This window comes from Rhinolophus ferrumequinum, chromosome 10 (genome assembly GCF_004115265.2).
Source record: "Rhinolophus ferrumequinum isolate MPI-CBG mRhiFer1 chromosome 10, mRhiFer1_v1.p, whole genome shotgun sequence".
Taxonomy (NCBI): Eukaryota; Metazoa; Chordata; class Mammalia; order Chiroptera; family Rhinolophidae; genus Rhinolophus; species Rhinolophus ferrumequinum.
In genome coordinates, this window is record NC_046293.1 from 20,695,397 (window position 1) to 20,715,559 (window position 20,163).

The following is a 20,163-nucleotide window of genomic DNA, read 5'->3' on the forward strand; positions in this document are numbered from 1 at the left end:
TCAGCCTGAACCTTAGAGGAAAGTACAATGATTTTTACACTGATTCTTTTTATATCAAAGCCCTAAGATATACAGTGACATATTTAAATGGTTGAGAGCAGAATCAGGCCAGCAAGTTCAGTATATAGTCCACTATGTCACACCTCAGAGAATGTATTAATGAAAAAGCTTTTTATACTTGAAGGCACACTTCAACAAATTTCTGTGACAGTAAATTAAAGGTTTGACTTAAAACAAATTCTATTCTGCTGGTGTCTTACAAGGGAGTCTTTATAAATAAATTTATAATTATCCCTTCTCAAAGGTCTATCTTTATTATCCCTTACTAACTAGAATGCAAGTGAGAATTCAAGCAATTACAAAGATAGCTGCTGAGACAAAGTAATGATGGTCTCCTGGTTAAAATTCTATTCAAAGGATGAACTTCCTGAGAATTCATTTTACTACAAAAACTCAATAAAATTAAGCCAATGAGTCTGTGTTTCCTCTATTTATGCTGCATTACACAAGGATGAATTAAGTAGAGTACCTGATTCCTGTCTAAATATTTGTCTTCTTTTAAAGTTGACTTAGAAAAAAGTCTTTCTACAAAAACCTCCAAAATTGTAGCAAAAATATAAAAGCAATAAGTCTTGTTTATTTAATGTCTGCCACCCTACATCACTACATTACCACTTTTACATTTTCCCCCACTGTCCTGTCATAGCTCTAGACCAATTTCTAACTCTGGGTAATTTAATAGATCTCTATTCCTGCTCCAAAGCTATTCAATGATGCTGAAAAATCTTTCACCACTGGCCAGATGATGGCTTACAAAAGAATGACTTCAGAAGATCCTTCACTTTCACTTATGTCTCTGTTCTACCGTGTTTCCCCGAAAATAAGACCAGGTCTTATATTAATTTTTGCTCCAAAAGACACATTAGGGCTTATGTTCAGGGGATGTCATCCTGAAAAATCATGCTAGGGCTTATTTTCCAGTTAGGTCTTATTTTCAGAGAAACACGGTAGTCCTCAGGGCAGCCGTTACAAATCTTTACTCTTCTTGTCAACTCTCAGCTGACTACCTTGCATCCTTCTTCCTAAAGAATAAAACAGCTCAAGAAGTGGACATCTCTTCATTTTACCAGTTGACAATTTCCCTTAGCTTCCTTCCTCTTCTCTCGGAGGAGAAAGTTATCCAGCTTTCATTCCCAGGTCTCAGTGAATTTTGTCCTTTTCCTCCTCCACTGGGAGTTACTCCGTTAGGTAACGTTTCTCTCTTTCATTAGAAACATCTTTCACTACAAATGTGCTCAACTCTCTTGCTTACTCAAAAGCCTCCCTTCGATCCTACCAGTGATTGTGGCTACCATTCTATTCTCCTTTCCTTCAGCACCAAATGCATAGAAAATGGAGGCTGCCTACTATTACTGACTTTGTTTCCCCAAGTCATATTCATTATTCCATAAATTATAACATGCCATAAACATTCCATAAATTAGAACATCCTTCTCTGTCAATATTTCAGTATTTCTGAGCTGACCATAAAATTCCTTATTTCTGACCAAACACTGGTGTTTATTCTTTGTACTGCTTAGTAAAATTTGCGACCAGTAGGATTCCCTTCTGTTCAAAATCCATTTTTGCCTTGGTTTCCATGGTGTCACTCTTCCCTAAGTCTCCCTTGCTTCATTCTCTCCCCTTTGACAGACTCTTCCATTATACTTGTCCTTTAAATGTGAGCTATTATAGTTTTCCAAGTTTCCGTCTGTGGTACTCTTCTATGTTTTCATTCATTCTCCTAGATTAGAAGTTGAAAGCAAAGATGTTGTACTGCTCCATAAATACTATCTCCTCTATTCAACCTTCATACATTAAATTTATGGTGCATTTACCCTCTTGTTAAGGTGTAAGAAAATAAGCTGCTTTTCAAGAACCTAGATCTGACCATATTTTCTTTTCATCCTATTCAAAAATTTACAAGTCAAATTTTGAATTTATTTATTTTTTTTTTTTTTCAATAAGAACTATATAAGTAGAAGTCTTCTTAAATTCATTTTAAATACTCTGTCATGGCACTGATATCAGAACTTAAATCCAGCTCTGAAAATTTTCTTTGGATTATGTTGAAAACTCTAGAATAAAATTAAAAGTAATCTTAGTGAAACAGAAGCCACCTGTGCATTGTCCAGCCCATTATCAATATGCAACAGTTGCTACATACATCTTCTTTGTTAATGGGTAAGAAGAATGACAGAGTTAGTAATACATGTCATTGTCACCACATATATTTATGGTTTTCATGAAAGAAACAATTTGCAATTCACAGGAAGAAACTTGAAGTATTCATTACTGCTGAGGACAAGTGTTAATCTCAGTTAGTATTCACTGTAAACCTTTTTAGTCTTTGTTGTTGTATCTGAGTATACTACAGTTGAAGAAATCTAAACACAGCCCTATGAAGCTTTCAATTTTTGTTTAAACTTTTGTGAAAACCCAAATTCTTTGCAAGCATTCATTCATTTAAGAAGATTTGTATTCATCACTGATTACCTCATTACTAAGTCATATTCTTAACTCAAAATTGTTTCCATGCTCACTTGTGATTCTGTAAGCATAATAGTAGAAGTATGTATATTTTTCTGATTGCTTTGTGAGTACCTTAAGGGAAACCATTGCACTGATTTTGACTTAGACACCTCTAAATAATTTGTACACATCTGACAACTAAATTTCACTTATATCAAAGTATAAATCCCAGAGAGAAAAATGAGAACCTAGTATTTTCTAATTAAAATATTTGATAAGCCATCAACAGCAAGGTGAAATAAAAGTGAACATAGCAGGAAGATTAAAATGAGAGGCTCTCAAACAGGGATGACCAAGATTTCCAGGAAGATGATCCTTCTTATATTAATTACTTCCTTTACCATTTCCTTCTCTAATCATAGCAAGTCCGAGCCTCATTTTCTGTTTCCAAAGGGTAGAACTCAGTATAGCAATAAGTGAAGAAAAATCATTCATTTTCCTTATTCTCACATCCTTGATATAAATCAAATTGAACTCTGAAACCATATGTATTAGGATAACCAAGATATGGTGAAAATAAATATAAAAATAAATGTGACCCCTTTTAACCAACAAAATTTTTTCTAAGTCCTTTTTGTTCATGTTTCTAAAACAAAAACAAAAACAAACAAACAAAAAACAGTAATACAATACTTAGAGTCCTCCTTTACTGGTGACACAAAAGGCAAAGATAAAAGCTGAGGTTTTATGATGTCGTACCCCTTACACACGCAGGTTATTGTGCTAATAATACTTTTAGGGCCATATTTTATTATGAGAAAATGCTAACATAAAATAAGTATATTTTAGGAAACAGTCATTAAAGTTTGGATTAAACCTAGTTATTAAAGTGAGTGTGTCTGTGCATTCTTAATCAGGTATTTACATCTATTTTCAGTTGGCTTGAAATTTAATATAGTTTAGTAAGACAGAGTCATGATAATAAATGATTAACAAGATTCACATTTCTTGCTCAGCTGAAAGAAATTTCTGGGAGTCCATTAAAAATAACGACAAGCTGTGCAATTGCATATCTATGGTGTTAAAGACCTAAGAGCTGATATCCAATAAAATTGGTTCAGAAGAGGCTCAATTTACATTGAGAAAAGCACAGAGCTGGCTCTTAGTAAGATCTAGAGAATAAAGAGCAGCACAGAAAGAAGGGATCAGATGGAATGAGTGAAGAGGAAGACGATGCAAAGGCTAAGACTTCGAGTTTGGTGCAAGTGATGGGAGCTACCGAAGTTCTTGAACAAGGGAATGACACGTTCAATACAGAAGTCAGTAAATATGTCTCTGAGGATTGCAATGGGTTTTACAGAAGGGAAAAAAGATGAAAGAGTAAAAAGAATGTCTTAGCAGCCTTGTGACAACGAACTTTAAGACTGCTGTTTACATCATTCAGTATGCTAGCCTAGTATTCTGTCATCCTGCACCAAAGAATGTGGCTTGCTTATATGACATTGGCACTAATTTCAAATGATTAGGGATGCATTTACTCTCTCTTATTCATCTGAACCTAATGCCACAATCCATAGGTCAGAATTCACAGAAAGTTAGGGGTGTGTGTGGGGGTGGGGAGGGGAGTTGTTTCACATTGACCCACAGTGTCACTGTTGAATATTGGAACTAGTTACCGACCAGCTTCACATAAACATCTGAACTTGCAGCTTTAAAATTAGAAGATCTTTAAAAATTTAGGAGCTAAAATTAGAAGACCTGGCATTGCTATGTCTGTATTCTTATATATCAACACACTGTCTTTATCCTCAGACAGGGTATGCCTTCTGCAGTTTGCCACAGTTCCCATTTCTCCATATCCTTGCTTTGATTGAGCCCCTTTCACTATTACGGTGACCTGCCTGGCTCATTGGAGTTCACAATCTCAGATCTATATCTTTCTCCAAAATATATTTACATTTTGAGATTTCCCCAAATAGTTTCTCTAGCCATGTAAAGTACTAATAAACAAAACATATCTTCATATAAGCGCTATTGTTTACCAGGATTTTCACACTTAACACAATCCACACAGTCACCCTACGTATATATCATTTCTGCAGTCTTACAGATATGAGAAAAGAAGTTGTGACAAACCAAGAGGCACACACAAGCTGACCTCTGGTAAATGTCTGAGTTGGCAATAAGCCTTATGTCTTTTGTCTCTTGGTAAATGGTCTTTCCACTCCTCTGGGCTCCCAGGGCTATATACCCCCATTCTTATATTCTGGGATTTAACCAACAGGTCTACCCTATTCAGCATTTTCTCCCACCCCATCCTATCTCTGGACTCCAAACTCTGCCCAATCTCAGCCTCTAGTCCCTCCCGGCTAGCTTCAATTGACCCTTTAGTTCCCAATTGAAACCTCACTTCCTGAGGAAACTTTCTCAGACATACTCCAAGACTTTGACAAGATCTCCTTCTTAGTTACACGCATGCTGCCCTCTACTTATTCTGTTGTCACATACTTAACCCTACATGAACCAGACATGGGCCAGAAGGCTGACAGAATAGGAAACAAGTGTTTCTCATTCACTGTAGTGCCTCCAATCCCTAGTAGAACTGTGCTGGCACATGTAAAGTCATGATGCCAAGTTTCTGGTTTTGTTTTTAAAAATAGTGTTTTAAAAATGTATCAGTCCATCTTTAAGAAGTGAATAGTGACTGACATTTTTTGCACACATCCTATCAGTTCTTCAGATGTCCAGATATCTTTATTCCTATTCAGAATTACAGGATTCTGGCTAGGAATAGAGTGTGTGTCTGTACAAATATAGGACACTGGGATTCACTCTTGCCACTTTTTTGACATGTATAAGAATGTCACACTTCAGCTGACATTTACTGTAGTTTTGGTATTTATCAATGATACTTCAATTCTGTGTGGTCCCACCCAATGTCTAGTTTGCAGCCAAGGGTTGGGAGGCAGCCTATTTGGCTCACTTGGGCAATTTTTCTTGTTGTTCAACATTATCTATTTTCTTTGTTGGCCTTTTTCAGTTTCTCAGTTAGCAATGCATAGCTACAGCCTTTATTCTTTAATGTGCTTATTTATTATTTATTTTTTTATAAGCATCACACTTGTTCCCTGTTTAAAAATATCTTCTAGTCTTTCTATGATTACTTACTTATTTTTATCACTTTTTTTTAACAAAATCCTTCATTTTGTCAATGTTCCCATAGCTAAAATTAAGTAAGCATTTGCTTATTGTTTTAAATTAAATGCTACCTTAGGTATGTCTTGTATATTCTTGAGGGCAAGGTTAAAATCCTATTTAATAGTTAGGATCTCCTTAACTACTGATGGATTTTATCATAAGAAAAGAAGGAAACAAAAATCATCAGCAGATGCTGAGTTTTTGAAGCTAGAAGGAACCCATGGCAATCAATATGGCAAAAATAGTCCGTAGGGAGGTACTGAAAGCACACATAAAATTTTGCTTTTAACCACTCTAACTTTTAGCCTTTGTCCAGACACAAGGAATAGGATGTGGAGAAGCAAAGAAACAATATAAAATATTCCATAAAAACAGTAATTCCACTGGGAGACTGAATAGGAGTCCCAAGACAACAGGTCATGAATGAAAAGAGTCCCAGGAAAGTCACATTGTACAAAATATTTCTACAAGTATTTACCATTACTAAATTTAAAGCTCTTATTTTTCCAGATGTAGGCTGCATATCACCTATTTGGTGAAGCACTTCCTGACTCCACAGCCCAAGTTTGTCACTTCCTCTACATTCATAGTCCAGTCAGTCCCTTTGTTTATTATGGCACATGCTACAAGTTTCTAAATCTGTATCTCTATCCCTGCACCTCCCTAAACAGGTTGGAAATTCTGAAGGTGGAATCAAGTTGCCACAATTGTTTTTCCAAGATCTAGCAGACCCCACAGGACCTACCACATAGTAGGTACACCATAAATGAATGACCAATGGATGCGTGATTTCATGAAATTTGAACAATGGATTAGATACCAAGGTAGTGCATTATGAATAACAAAGCTGGAGCTACATGTGAATTTCAGGGTATGAAGGTCACCAATGTAATGGTCAGTGAAGGGTTCCTTTATAAAGACAAACATGGATCCTGTGCATTTTCTGCCTTTTTTTTTTTTTTTTACCTCTACTGAATGTGGAGTAACTTCCACATTAATGTAACTAACATTTGTGATGCAATGATTGGCCCACATAGATCCTCTAATCTAGCCCCTCTTCTCCTAAACCCAATTAAGATTAACCGTAACTAACATGAATGGCCTGTAAACACAGCATTCCAAACAGCAGTGATTGGCTTGGAGGGCTGCGCCAGGAATCAGGCAAACACTAGTTTTGTCTTGAGATCTGGGTGTGATGTTGCCAAATAAATATCAAAAATAGCGACTGACATTTTCTGGTTAAACGCTTTTCTCTCATTTATTTCCTGCAGACACTTCTATAGATGGATACAGAGATGGGCACCTGTCACAGACCCTGTTCTCCTCCAGGAAATGTGTTTGCTGTTTTTCATGGCCATTCTATTTTAAGATTTGCTTTCAGGAATATTGAAAGAGGGACCGCTGCTGAGCTAACTTGCTCTGCCCAGCAAGGGGAAGGAGGTGACAAGCATTTCTCTAGTCACTGTGGGAACGAACTAGAAATGTTTGCTTTGCTGGTTTTATCATGTTTCTTTTCATTTCTTTAACCTACTTGGATCCAGCAGGAGAGAACATTAATTAATCAACACAACAATAAACCTGTCCTCTGGAGAGAGAGAGATATACTTGCAATATATGTAGTGGTACATCTATTATATCAAATAAGCTGATTTACTGAGGTCTACATTTCTTGCTTATGTAGGTTATGTGAGGATAGGCTTTCAAATAATAGACATATTCCATAAAAATTAATTTAATTCCTGTTGGTATATAAAGACATTCTATTTAACTTTGGTGAGATAAAAAAACTCAAAAAATAGAGGCCGCGACTTTTAATATGTAACTGTGTTTTAGCTTATTTCTGACCTGGGTATTATTCAAGGCGTTCCTGGTAAAATTGAAATTGAATCTATGGCTATAAGACTTCTGTTAATGAGGGAAGTAACTGCCTTATCTTCGTCTCCCACAGCAGTGTTCCTCCTCCAAGCATTGCCCATGCTTTGGAGCTGGTGCAAGGAGGTTTGTTATCAGTCCATCATAAGATCAGCCAGGAATTCAGAACAAGTGTTTAGAAGCATCTACCCCAATGTGACAGGGCAATTCTATGTTTGTTGAATCTAATAATAAAGAATTGAGTTTGTGTTTTGAATGTCTTTTTTTAATTTTATTTTTCCAGTTAATTCAGTTGTAGTCTATTTTGCAAAAATATCAACCCACACAGCTTATCAATTAAGAGGGAAAAAACGGTCCTTTTTGAGAATTAGAGTACTCAGAACAGCAGGGTGCCTACTGTGCCAGGTCTGGCCAACCTGGACGGGATTCCAGCTCTTCCACATAGAGCTATGGGGACAAGTTACTTAAGCCTCATCTGCAAAGCTCACACGGTGTATCTATATCTCAGGACCCTTGGGAAAAATCCAGAAAACACTGGCTTTCCTGTAAGAGAGCCCTTGGTTTCCCCAACTGTACAATGGACATCAGAATACCTGTGTCACAAAGTTGTTGTAAGGATTAGATAACTGAGTCAAGTCTACAGCTCAGCACCTATTTGATGTCTGGCAAAAACCCATAGTTGGCAGTTATTATTGAGAGTGTCTTGCACATAGTAGGTACTTGAAAAATATTAGTTTTCTTTTTTTCCTCACTTGTGTAGAGGATCCTGAAAATGTTATGCCTAATGATCCTAGTTCAAACTCCTAGTGACCTGGGAGCATCTCAGTCTGCCCATACCACATACAGACGCTGTACAGAATGATTTGGATCCTTTGAGAAACACTTTGTACATCTAGCCCATCAGTAGGGGCTTGTGTACCAGTGGACATTTCTCCTCTTATATTTTCACCTGAAAATATTCTCCTCAGGGCTGTCTCTGCATTAAATGAGATCAGACTGGCAGTGACACTGACAGTAATATCATAAGAATACACACAATAGCCATTTTAGGTAATGAGGGAAAAAGTCAAAGAGATAATTCTCTTCTTTCACAAACTCCTAAACATGATGTGCTTTTTCATGCCATCCCTCGGAAAAAAAATTACTTGAGGAGGTAGTTATGATGGATAAAAAGAAGACCAAAAATGTTCTAATCATTTTTGAGTTTACAAAACACTGATTTGATTCTTACAACACCACGGCAGACCCTTTATTCCCACTTCATTGACAAACCCAGGTTGAGAAACTAAATGGTTTCCCAAGCATATATTGCTGGTGAAGGCATACCTTCAATTCAAACCCACTCCCTCTAACCCTCAAATCTATGCACAGAAAATACAGGTGAAGTAGTTATGTAAAAACAAAAACAAAAAAAAAAGAGTATAAGAGTATTTCAAGAGAATGTCCCAGCATAATAGCTTGATGTATAAAAAACTTTAAATCATGAATATAGGCCTTTGTGAAAGAAATACAATGGGCAACCAAGAATGAATATATGGATGAGATGTGGGTAGAAAAAACATAGATGAATATCCAAAAATAAAGAAGAGTATTAGGAAAAAATGTTCAAAGGACTATAGCTGTGGTCTAAGGCATAACTAGTTTCAAAAACCCACAGGCACAAATGAAAAAAAAAAAAAAAAAAAGCTGACAGACATTCCTAAATGACCCCAGGCTTAGAGAGAGAGGCAGGCTTTGAGGAAGCCAGACAACCCCCAGTAGAGCCCCAGCAAGCACCTTTAGCTGCAGAACTAACTTCACCCCTTGGCCTAGTTAACCATTCCGACTCAGGGGAGATTTCCAAAAGGCAAGGGAGAGATCACACTGGCAAAGAAATTTCTCCAGTTGCTGCCAGATGCCTGCAATCTCATCAGCCCAGTATTTGATCTTTCATAAGAGGTCAGTGACCTTTACAAGGGCAATACCTCAAACATTCTCAGACATCTGGACCTTTGTGTGGATAAATTTCAGGTCCTTGCTTGAAAGGAGGTTTTACAAGTAAAGGGAAGAAGAGAGGCGGGGCACACGGCATTAAAGGGAGTAAGGAAAGAATGAACCTTCTCAATAAAAGCTAGTGGTGGTGAAGGTAGATGTTGCCTTTTCACAATTTTGCCTAAGATTAACCCTTACTCTGTGAATAATGCATCCTCTAGAATACTTGTGTAGAAGGGGTATGTGTGTATCTGCACACACAGGCAATAAGTAATAGTAACACTCAAGATCATTGCTAACATGTTTTGACTTTTTACCATATGCCAAGCACTGTGCTTTATACTCATTACTGCATTTAATCTTTACAGTAAGCCAATGGGGGTGGGTATGTTACTTTTCTTATTTAATAACTGAAGAAGCAGGTTTAGAAACTGATTTTCATACAGCCAGTAAATGGTAGAGTAAGAATTCAAACGAGTCAATTCAATTCCAATTTAGTTATACATTTGTGTACTAGACTTCAGCAATAATGTTTTCATCATAACACATACACACACAGCCAATATTTTAGACCCTGCAGCCAAAAAGCCAGAAACCCCAACCATTGAGTTTTTAATCTCCTGCTTTAACACAGACCAAGTGCACAAAAATGGACTAAGAAGGAAAAAATTCAGCAATGCATCTCCTGAAAAGACGGGAAACAAGGAGGGAAAGAGTGAAAATAGAAGGATATAAACTTTAAGGGTAGAGCGTTTGCCAAAAGTAGAAATGAAACATAAGTACTTTCTGTATCTCTGAAAAACAATGAAAATGTAACCTTCTAAACTTTGAAGGAATTGTTTTAAGCTTAACAAAAATATACAACTTTGATGAGGCTTTCTCCTAAATTCTGACAATAATCATATAAAATCCCTGGGCAGAAATATGTGCACAGTATCAAGTTTTTGTGGTTATTTACAATTCACCTATCTACTGCCAATTTGTCTGTCTCACAACCTTGTATATCTGTCTTCTGTGCTTTTCAAACTTGAATAGGAGTGTCTTGTATATGTGAGAGTGCTGGGGGAGAGAGATAAAATAGTGCCTGGTACACAGTAGGAGCTCAATAAATGTTCTCTGAATGAGTCATTAAAGGACAAACATGGCAACTCCATCTCAAATATCAGATTTACTCAAAGGTAAGCAAGTTAAATTTTTTTTTTTAAATAATAAAACCGTCACGATGCATAATGGAACAGAATGTAAAATGTGAGTGAATTTCTAAGCTAAAACTCAAAGCTTCATATTAAAAATGGACTTGCTTTGGTACGTGCTTATGGTAACTCCTCCCCCACCCCGCAGACTCTTAGGGAGTCCTTGTTCTCTCCTTTCCACCATTTTTATTACTTAGCTGAAAAATTTGGACAAGTATATGCATATGAATGTGTGTATACATGTATTTATTCTGAATCATGGACCACTGGCCTTCCTATTTTAAAGGAACTTTTAAAGGGAACTTTTTGTTTAACGTCATTTTAGAAAGAAATGATGCATCCTTCCTTTTAGCTTATTAGTAGATACAACAGTGGGCCCCTAAGAGCCACAGTAGCTAAAGGGTAATTGCCTTCTTCATTTTCTCCTCTCTAAAACAATCATGCTGTGATTCACATTTAATGCAATTATTTGAACCAAAAACAAAAGAAAGACATTTTATTTTCCTCTGCTTTTCATTTAACAAATTAGAAAAAGAAATGCAAAAATATCATCCTTTCAAACTCTTGCCCCCAACCATGACTATCACGGGAAAGGGTTCTGAACACCAGACAGTACTAACTAAACAAATGTGAGCTCTATTGCTACTAGATAACCAGGAGGCCATTTAGTGCACTAACGTGCAGCGGAGGTTAGCTGTGTCGAGTGTCTGAAAGAATCTGGATACGTCGATGGCAGTGCTGAGTTAGTCAAGCAGAGAAGGAAGTACACGGTAACTGGGATATTTTGAACTTATTGATCCTGAACATTTCTTTAGAAAATAAATGAGTATCACAGATTCTTCATGGACCCCAAAGGAGATTTAGAAATAAAAAAATCTTTGTCAACTTGAGGCCAAAGTGGTTAAAGAATTTGTCTGATGGCTAAAACACTCTTGAAATGATTCCAGGTACAGCCGTGGTGCAGGCATCCATTGGGACTTTAATAATGTCTACATTTTTTGCTAAAACTTCAAAGAAAAAGTTATTTTATTGTTCCACTGCACCCTCTGTTAACTTTTGATCCAACCTGGTAAGATATATCCATAGGATGGTGATAGAACATAAAACAAAATAAACTAGGGTTATACTCCAGGGTAAGATTCAGGGTAAGATGGTGAGTGTTAAGGCTCTAACTCTAGTAAAGGAGAGGCTTTGTAAAATGTATTTCACTGTATGGCATGCAGGCACTAGCTGAGGAATATTTAAATTTATTCATAAAATGTGCTATGACATCATCACAATAATCTAACACATCTCAGCAATTTGGTTTTCCCACTTTAAATGTGTATTACATTTATCTCTCCTAGGTGATTCTTGTATAGTCCTCTTAAGCTTCCTAAAAACATATTCAGTATGAATGCAAACTGATATTATTCATCCCAATTTCACCATTTGCAAGGAAATACCCCTGAGAAGAAAATTCCACAACCCCCTGCTGTTCGCTAACGCCTTTTTACTCACTCTTTCTGCTCCCTCATGGCAACAATGTGAGAAAATGGCATCTGACATGGCAGGGTGACAGGTCAAAAGGTCAAGGATCAATACAGTTAGGATGTTTGCTTGATTAAGTGAGCTTCATAAAATATTTAAGGAGGTTTATACTTACCGCTTAGGAAATAGTAATCAAATTAACGGAACACATCAATTCTCAATGTCTCCTTTTAATGTAAGCAAACACTAGCATGTAAAATGTACTGTTTGAGGAATTCCACAAATACCTACATTTAATGGGAATTTTCACCCCGCATATTCAGTTTCTGCTGACCCAGAAATTATTATTAAAACTTCTTGAAGTTCTCCCACTGCATCGTATTTAGGCAGTGGTAGGAAGTAGCCCAATAACATGCTGGGTAGAAGAAGACACACATTTGGGTTGACAAAATCCACCACAGTTAATCCTCAAAAGTGAAATTTCTGCATCCTATAATCAAGAGTCGCTGGGCATTTGATTAAATACCCCAGGCATTTGGTCCCCAACCTATTTCCATTTCCCCCGCAACAGGCAAACAAGAGAAATTAGACCAAGAACCTGAAGAAACAAAGTGTGTACTTTAATACAGAAATGCTTTTACCTGCCATGCCTGCTGTGATCGAAATGGGCTGGGTTTTCAAATGTTAGTCAGCTTAACTCCCAGTTGGTGGCACTGGGAAAATGTAGCCATGCAGTCTTACTGCTCTGTTTCTGTTCTTTAACTGTCAACTGGAATACAATAGAGAGTCAAAAGGAAACAAAAGAGAGACAGACCCAGAAAGAACCTGAAGGATGACAACAAAGCATGTAAAGAAAACGATAACGAGTCAGACATTATGCTGGCCATAGATGGCAACCCAGACTATTTTCACACTGAAGATAATTATGCTTCAATTAATTGTCACTTTTCCCCTCAGAAATTCGTGATATTTTACAGACCACAAATTATCTAGTAGATATTCATCTTTGTAACATTTTAGGAAAAATCATATGATGTGCTTAACCCAAAGAGAGAACAGCTACTATCATGTTACTAAGATGTGGATGAGATATATTTTACATATTGTGGGAGATTTTGGTATAAACATAAACGATGTTGAAAACAATAATATTTTTGGACTACAAAGACAGCACCTGATCACTATGATGGATTATAGTGTATGTACCAAATAAAGAGGGCTAGATATTTAAGTATCTTCATATTGTATCTACAGGCCCTAGAACTTTCCATATATACAGCTCTTCCATTATCTCTTCATTGTCTTTTGTACTTTTTCCTTCTCATGTAGATGTTGTATTTTCACAACAGTAAACACAAGGCTGCCACTTACCACAAAATCTTTATTTCCCATTTTAACTTCAGAACACTTCAAAGTATGCCATTGTTTTCGGTTTGCTCACATTTAAGAATTCACATGTCAAAAGTTAAACCTCATCAAAAGTTAGAGAATAGTATGCCTTTTCCCCCCATAAAAATCGTAATGTACATAATTTATCTTTTATTTAAATATGTTACGTGCTTAATGAGTCATGCTTATCTAAGCTGCAAAGGATGAAAAATAGTAAAATAATGTAATTAATACATAAATAAAAGACATTAAATAGCTTGGCTTTAAATGCCTCAAATTGGTCACAATTTAGACAATGTATATGAAGCTTTATATTATACGTTTGTCAAATTAATAAATGAAAACTTTCTTGGGGCTGGGAAATTGATAAATAAAATCAAATATAATCTAATCTATGGGACATGATAAAATCTTACCTCATCAGATGGGACATCCAGAATGTTGTATTTTTCATGTTATTTTATTAATAATACAGTATCAGACTTCTAATAGTCTATCTTATTGAACTTTGTCCTTCACGATAATCAGTTAGGATATTAACAGGATGATCTAAAGTTAGAGTACAAATTGTAAACAATTGTTGACATTGGTTTGGCCAATCTGAAAATTTAGGAAAAAAGAATAAGAATTTTCCACTGGCCAGCAAAAAGAACAAATTAATATTAAGGCATTTCTATGTTACCATGAACTTGCTAGCACTTTATATTTTAACTTTCTTATAATCAATTTTTGATCCCACAAAATATTAAAACTCAAATTATATTTACACCCAGATATAGCAAAGTGGTAATTTTCTACATGGAGACCTGAATTATCTTCCTTGATAATATACTTGGTCAAATTCATTATAAAAATGACCAATTTACCATCTCACTTCACATGAAGAAGACAACACTACAGAATGTGGGTCCCAGGGTAGAACAACCAAATGCTACGTAGGGACAGATGAATGTGCCAGAGCGTGGGTGAGTAACTTAAATTGTTCCAATTATTCTTTTGCTTACAAAACGATTCCTATACTCCCCATTATGAGTTCCAAAAACATACACTTGGAAGTAAGAACCATTAGCATATGTCATTTTGTACTGCCAGACACCAACTCACAATAAATCTTTTACCTTGTAGAGAGATGGAACATCAGAGGGCTCATAATAGAATGAGTGATGCATAAAATGTTCTTCAGTTTACTTCCCCTGGGATTTATACTTCCAAACCTAGGAACACCGTCTGCCTGCATGGATGGAATGCTAAGCAATGCAGTAAAACAACCAATGCATTATGTATAGCTTTTTCACTTTGCAAAATCTAGAAGAAACTGCAAAAAATAAGTAAACAAATAAGCAAGTATATGTCTATTCTGGCACAAGTTAGCTGAAAAAATACACTGTTCAAATAAGGAATACTAGAGATGGGCTCATATTTTTAAGTATGATTATGAAAGTAATGCTTTTTCTTAGAAGGTGAAGAACTACTGCATTCTTGGTTATAAGTTTAAGACACTGTTTTATATTATATAACACAAGTATTCCACAAGGAAATCACTAGATTTGAATTACATGTAAAAGGTTGGTCAAATAGTCCTTTTTTTTGTTTCCAAAAGTACCCAAAGGAATAAAGAAAAGAAATGAATCTAAGAGAAATATATGAGAAAAATTTATATGCTCAAATTCTTATTCAATTTCATTTATTTTCTTGAAAAAATTGTCACTAATTTTTTAAAGGCATAGTTTCAAATCAAAATTGTTTCCAAACCTAAATTTAGCCTCCATTCTTTGTGTCATATTTCTTCAGGCATGAGAAAGAAAATCAATGCCCCTACTCACCTTTAGAAGAATTTCACTGCCAAGTCTCCATAGTTCTATGGGATCCAGTAATCCGTGGCTCAGTATTGATGTTTCTATGACACCTGTAGAAACAGCCTCTGCTTCCTTTCTAATAAAATATAGCAACAAAAATCGTGTAGTTTCTGAATGAATTAAACAGAGGCTATTAAACACAACTTCATCCTGTAAGGAAATGTGGGTTACATTTCCTAAAAAAAAGATACTTTTACCCGATTTTCCTGAGCCACTTAACAAATTTTTAAAAGAAATGTGAACATGTATTTTCAAAGATAATTTGAACGTAGTTTTCTTTAGTACCTTGCAGCTAACTCATATATTACAGGTAGCATTTATTTTTTTTAAGGAAATTGACAAATGGTAAATAAAGCCTATGAAACTTTGATACCCAATTTAAAAATATCTCAAAATAAAACTGTTTTTGACTATGAAAAAACACAATCATGCCTTTAACGTCGAAAGTTTTGATGAAATAGAGGACTTTTCAAGACAGTGGAGTAGAGTATATCAAATCCTAGGAGAGAGGGTAGGTTAACCTTTGGATGTATTTTATAACATTCAAAGAGTTGGGAGAACATGCAAAAGCCACTGACCTTCCAACTTTCCTTGACAAATACAAGTGCAAACAAACAAACAAAAAAATAATAATAAAGAAGAAGAAGAAAGAAATCATGTTTCCAGCATTCTTCACACACCTGATTTAAACCTGAAACATATTTGTTTCACCCTGGGCAGATTTCTTTGGGCATGTCTGAATTTATTCCCTGCAGCCATTCTGCACTGAGTGGAGTAACTATAGTTGGCAACCCACTCCATCACTCACTTCATCAGCTTGAGAATCTGCAAAATAAAAAAGCAGTGTTAAAAAGATTCCTTTTACATTTGCTTCTCCTAGTAGAATCCTAGAGAAGAAAACACAAAGCAGATTGTTTCCTATAACATATGTGACATCTTGGTTAAAAGTGACAAGGCCATGTTGCACTCTGACAGGTTTAGTGTTAAGACCTGACAGATATAAACCTGCAAGAACAACCTCCCTGCCACAGATATTTCAGCTCATGGCAAAACTTTGATTTGATAGTCCCTTGATTAGCTTGTGCAACAGAGTACTACTGTCTTTCAAGTTCATTATAAATCATGCTATTCTTCACATTACTGTCAATTTAAGCTCTCGTTTCACTAAAATGCAGGCATTTTAACCGCTCATCAAACCTGTGCACATTTTTGAGTTAAAGATTTGGATCAATCCAAACTCCAGCTCTCAAGGGAGACGTTCCATTGTTTATCAGGCCATGTCTACACTGGCTGAGCAAAGCGCTCTGTTCAGAAGGAGAAGCGCCTTTGGCAGCTAGAGTCCACATAGCTGACCCATGGATGCTCGGGCAGGGTGTCTTCACCTAATCACACAATGAAATAACTAGGCATTTGATGAAAATGACCCATGACGACCAAAACACATGCCGTGATTGTTGTTGTTCTAATTTATTTACATGGTAGTCATTTAGAACGTAATTCAAAGAACCTATTAAAAATAATAAGAAGACTGCTTACATTTTACAGGCAATGATGAATATGGGTATTGAAATAGCTGATAACTCAACATTTGTTTAACCCAAGTCATTATTTTTTCTAAACAAGACGGTGGTGGCACAATTTTAAAGTGCAATATTCTTTCCTAACTTGTCTAAGTTAAGCTTACACCTCTGATCTTATATTTATGAGAGAAAAATTCTCAGAGTTCAAATAACTGAAAAGATGATTTGGATTTCACCCAAACATAGGTCAAAATGATAATTGATATTTTGGAGGAAATATTTACACTCTTCCCACTTGTACAATTAAGATTCAGTAACACTGTGGGTGCATTCTATTCTGGGTACAGTACAATGCCCTCAAATCATCCTGAACATTGAGATCCTTTTGCCAAATTTTATAATAAAAAGTTTAACAAAAATGTTCTACTAAGAGGTATGAAATTATAGGCTTCCCCCTTCTTCCACCCAAACGTATTCATACTGTGAAATAATAGATACAACACTAATCACCTTTGGAATTTTGCCAGGCTTCGTCTATCTGTGAGCTGGCAGAGTTGGACCAAATTTCCTTGAAGGAAGAAAGCCTCTCTCACCCCCATGGATACCCTCAGAGAGTGTCAGAGAGCAACCATTCCAACTCTTTGAAGAAAGCAGGGGTGAAGATTTAAATGTGTCAGAGTCTATCAGAATTGTGCTTTACGAGCTACACTTTACCAATCTCACCCCTAAATAAATTTCCTACGTTCAACTCCAAAAACCCCAGTTTCCCTAATCACTTGGACTTTGCAGTCAGGATTATCTCCCATTTTTTGTCACTTCCATCTTCAGATTTTCAGGATAGTGGTCAGTCTGCTTCTATTGAACAAGCGTTCAATTTAGATGCTAAATTTTCTTTTGCTAGGAGCAAAATTCCACCTTCAGACTGAGTCACGGCAATACATTAGTTGAATAACTTACAAATTACCACTCAAACTCTAAAACTGAAATAAATCTAGGCGATCAAAGAATTGCTCTGTTTAGCAAAGTCCAACGAAAATAAATCTCATCTATTATTTTTCTCTTCCTCTACGAGGCCCTAAGAATGTCTACATATAAAACCACTGTCTATTTTTGCCACATAATGTTTGAGCACCTCCCGATGACGATGATGATGACGATGATACAGCAAATACGCTTACGGTCCTTACGATGTGCTGTTCTCAATGCTTTATGTGCGTGACCTCATTCGATCCCCATGACAACCCTATTAGGTAAATACTATTATTTCTCTCTTACAGATAAGGAAATAGAGTCACAGAGGCAGCAAAGAACTTGCTCCAGATCATACGGTGAGAAAGTGGTAAAGCTAGGATTCGAATTCGGCAGTTTAGCACCGGAGTCTATCCTTTCACATTGCTTCTCTTCCTCTTCCCCGGCGGTGGCAACCACACGGATGTCATCGGGAATGAAGATTTACATTGGCTCTTTCTTTCCTATATGAGTAGAATTAATATGCCTGGAACTAAAATTTTACTCCATGAACTATTCTGGCCCTTAGGCTCATGTTTTTCTGCTACTCACATGCATTTTCTTCCAGAGTGACCCAGCATCTCCATCTTTCACAATAAGTTAGATGCACTCAGAAGCAAAATGGATTCTCGCTGATGACCATTTCAAGATACCATTTAATCCCTTAAAACTTAAGTTCTCGAAGATATTCACTGAATATGGAAAATATCAAATAAGACAGGAACTGCAAGAATAAAAATGATTAAATAGGGACTCTGAGTAGAGCACGGATGTAATTGTTGACTCATGGAATCAGGCCTCCTGACGTCAAATCCTGAGACTACCTTTTGCAAACTGGACCCGTTAGTTTATCTCTCTGTGACTTAGTTTCCTCATCTATAAAATAGGAATTAAAAATAGTACGACCACATAGGGTTGTGAGGATCAAATACGCAAATCCATTTAAAATGCTTAACCTCGTGCATGGCACATAGTGAGGACTCAATAAATATATCCTGTTGTTATTATTACATGTAGTTTGTATAAGACTAGCCTCCAGCTGCAACTAAGCACTAACAATCAAAATGTTGCCATTTTGGTATGAAAATATTAGTAGAGTTTAGGAAAATTGGTTGTGGTCACAGGAAAATCTTTCAGTCTAGGGAAAATGTGGCTTTAAAAATTCACTGTGACAATGTCACCACATATAATTTCATCCCCCTTTATTTTGCAAGCACACAGGCAAATCACAGAATATGTCAGAACTACCTAAAAAATCATCAGAGCGTACAATGTTGTCAGGCATTCCCCTCAAGAGCCAGGAGTAGATTTTTCTATAAGGTTAGATTTAAAGCAACATAAAAGGATTGCTTGCTTAATTGCTTTTTTTTAAATATCATAATCCAGATGTCTGCACAGAGTTACTGAAGTGAAATTGACCTGGACAGCAGGGATGCAATTTTAACAACTGTGCAATTCAACTGTAGTAAAACTGTCCATGCATTCAGCTTATCTGGTTTTTTTTTTTCTTTGCTCCCTTCCCTTCTCTATTTTCTAAAAGCTTAGGCTTATGTTTAAGTGCCAACTCTTTCAGGCCACATGGGTGACTTAGAAATGGCTGCTTAGGAATCTGAAATAGAAATTTCCATCGCAAAAAGAAAGTAATGCAAGTACTAAAAGAAAATTACTCGCTGAATGCCCACTTTGCACTGAGCTATTCGGTAAGTGTTATATAAAGAGAAAGAAACATATTGAAACCTTCTTTCCTTTCCATTTGAAAATGGACACACCATTATGAGAGAGAGCGAGGAGTCTAGAAGCCCAGCAGGAGAACTAAGAAGAAGCTATTCCAGGCAAAGCTCACACTTTTGCCTGGATATTTCCAGGATGCACTGAACTGCCTTTTTGTGGTCATTTTTGTGGTCCAGGGGCCATGGGACTTAAGAACCACCTGGTCCCCAAGCATCTGGCACTGAGGAGGGGAACCTTTGCCTCTTCCCAGTTCCTCAGAGGTGGCATACTCTTTGGCAATCCTGAGGGTAAGGAAGTTTTGATGTATAAAGTAGCACCTTAATCAAGAATTAAAATTTTGAATAGAAGGGTCAGTGTGTAGCCTCATTTGGTATAAAGAGAATAGACAGAAAATGGAACAGTGAGACAAAGTGCACAATTCTACATCTGTACCTGTGAAAGCTC

The 20,163-nt window shown here is 36.4% G+C and overlaps 1 long non-coding RNA gene across 1 annotated transcript in view; it reads right to left on the bottom strand.

Annotated features, from left to right (window-relative positions):
* The window catches only part of LOC117028066 (uncharacterized), a 65,792-nt gene extending 49,507 nt beyond the window's left edge, over positions 1-16,285 (bottom strand). Inside the window, exons 1-5 of the long non-coding RNA XR_004424061.1 lie at positions 16,141-16,285; positions 15,428-15,536; positions 14,723-14,835; positions 14,021-14,204; positions 12,857-12,984 (exon numbers count right to left, since the gene is read on the bottom strand). This is a non-coding gene — a long non-coding RNA (uncharacterized LOC117028066). The remainder of the gene's footprint in view (positions 1-12,856; positions 12,985-14,020; positions 14,205-14,722; positions 14,836-15,427; positions 15,537-16,140) is intronic.
* Between the last annotated feature and the right edge of the window lie 3,878 nt (positions 16,286-20,163).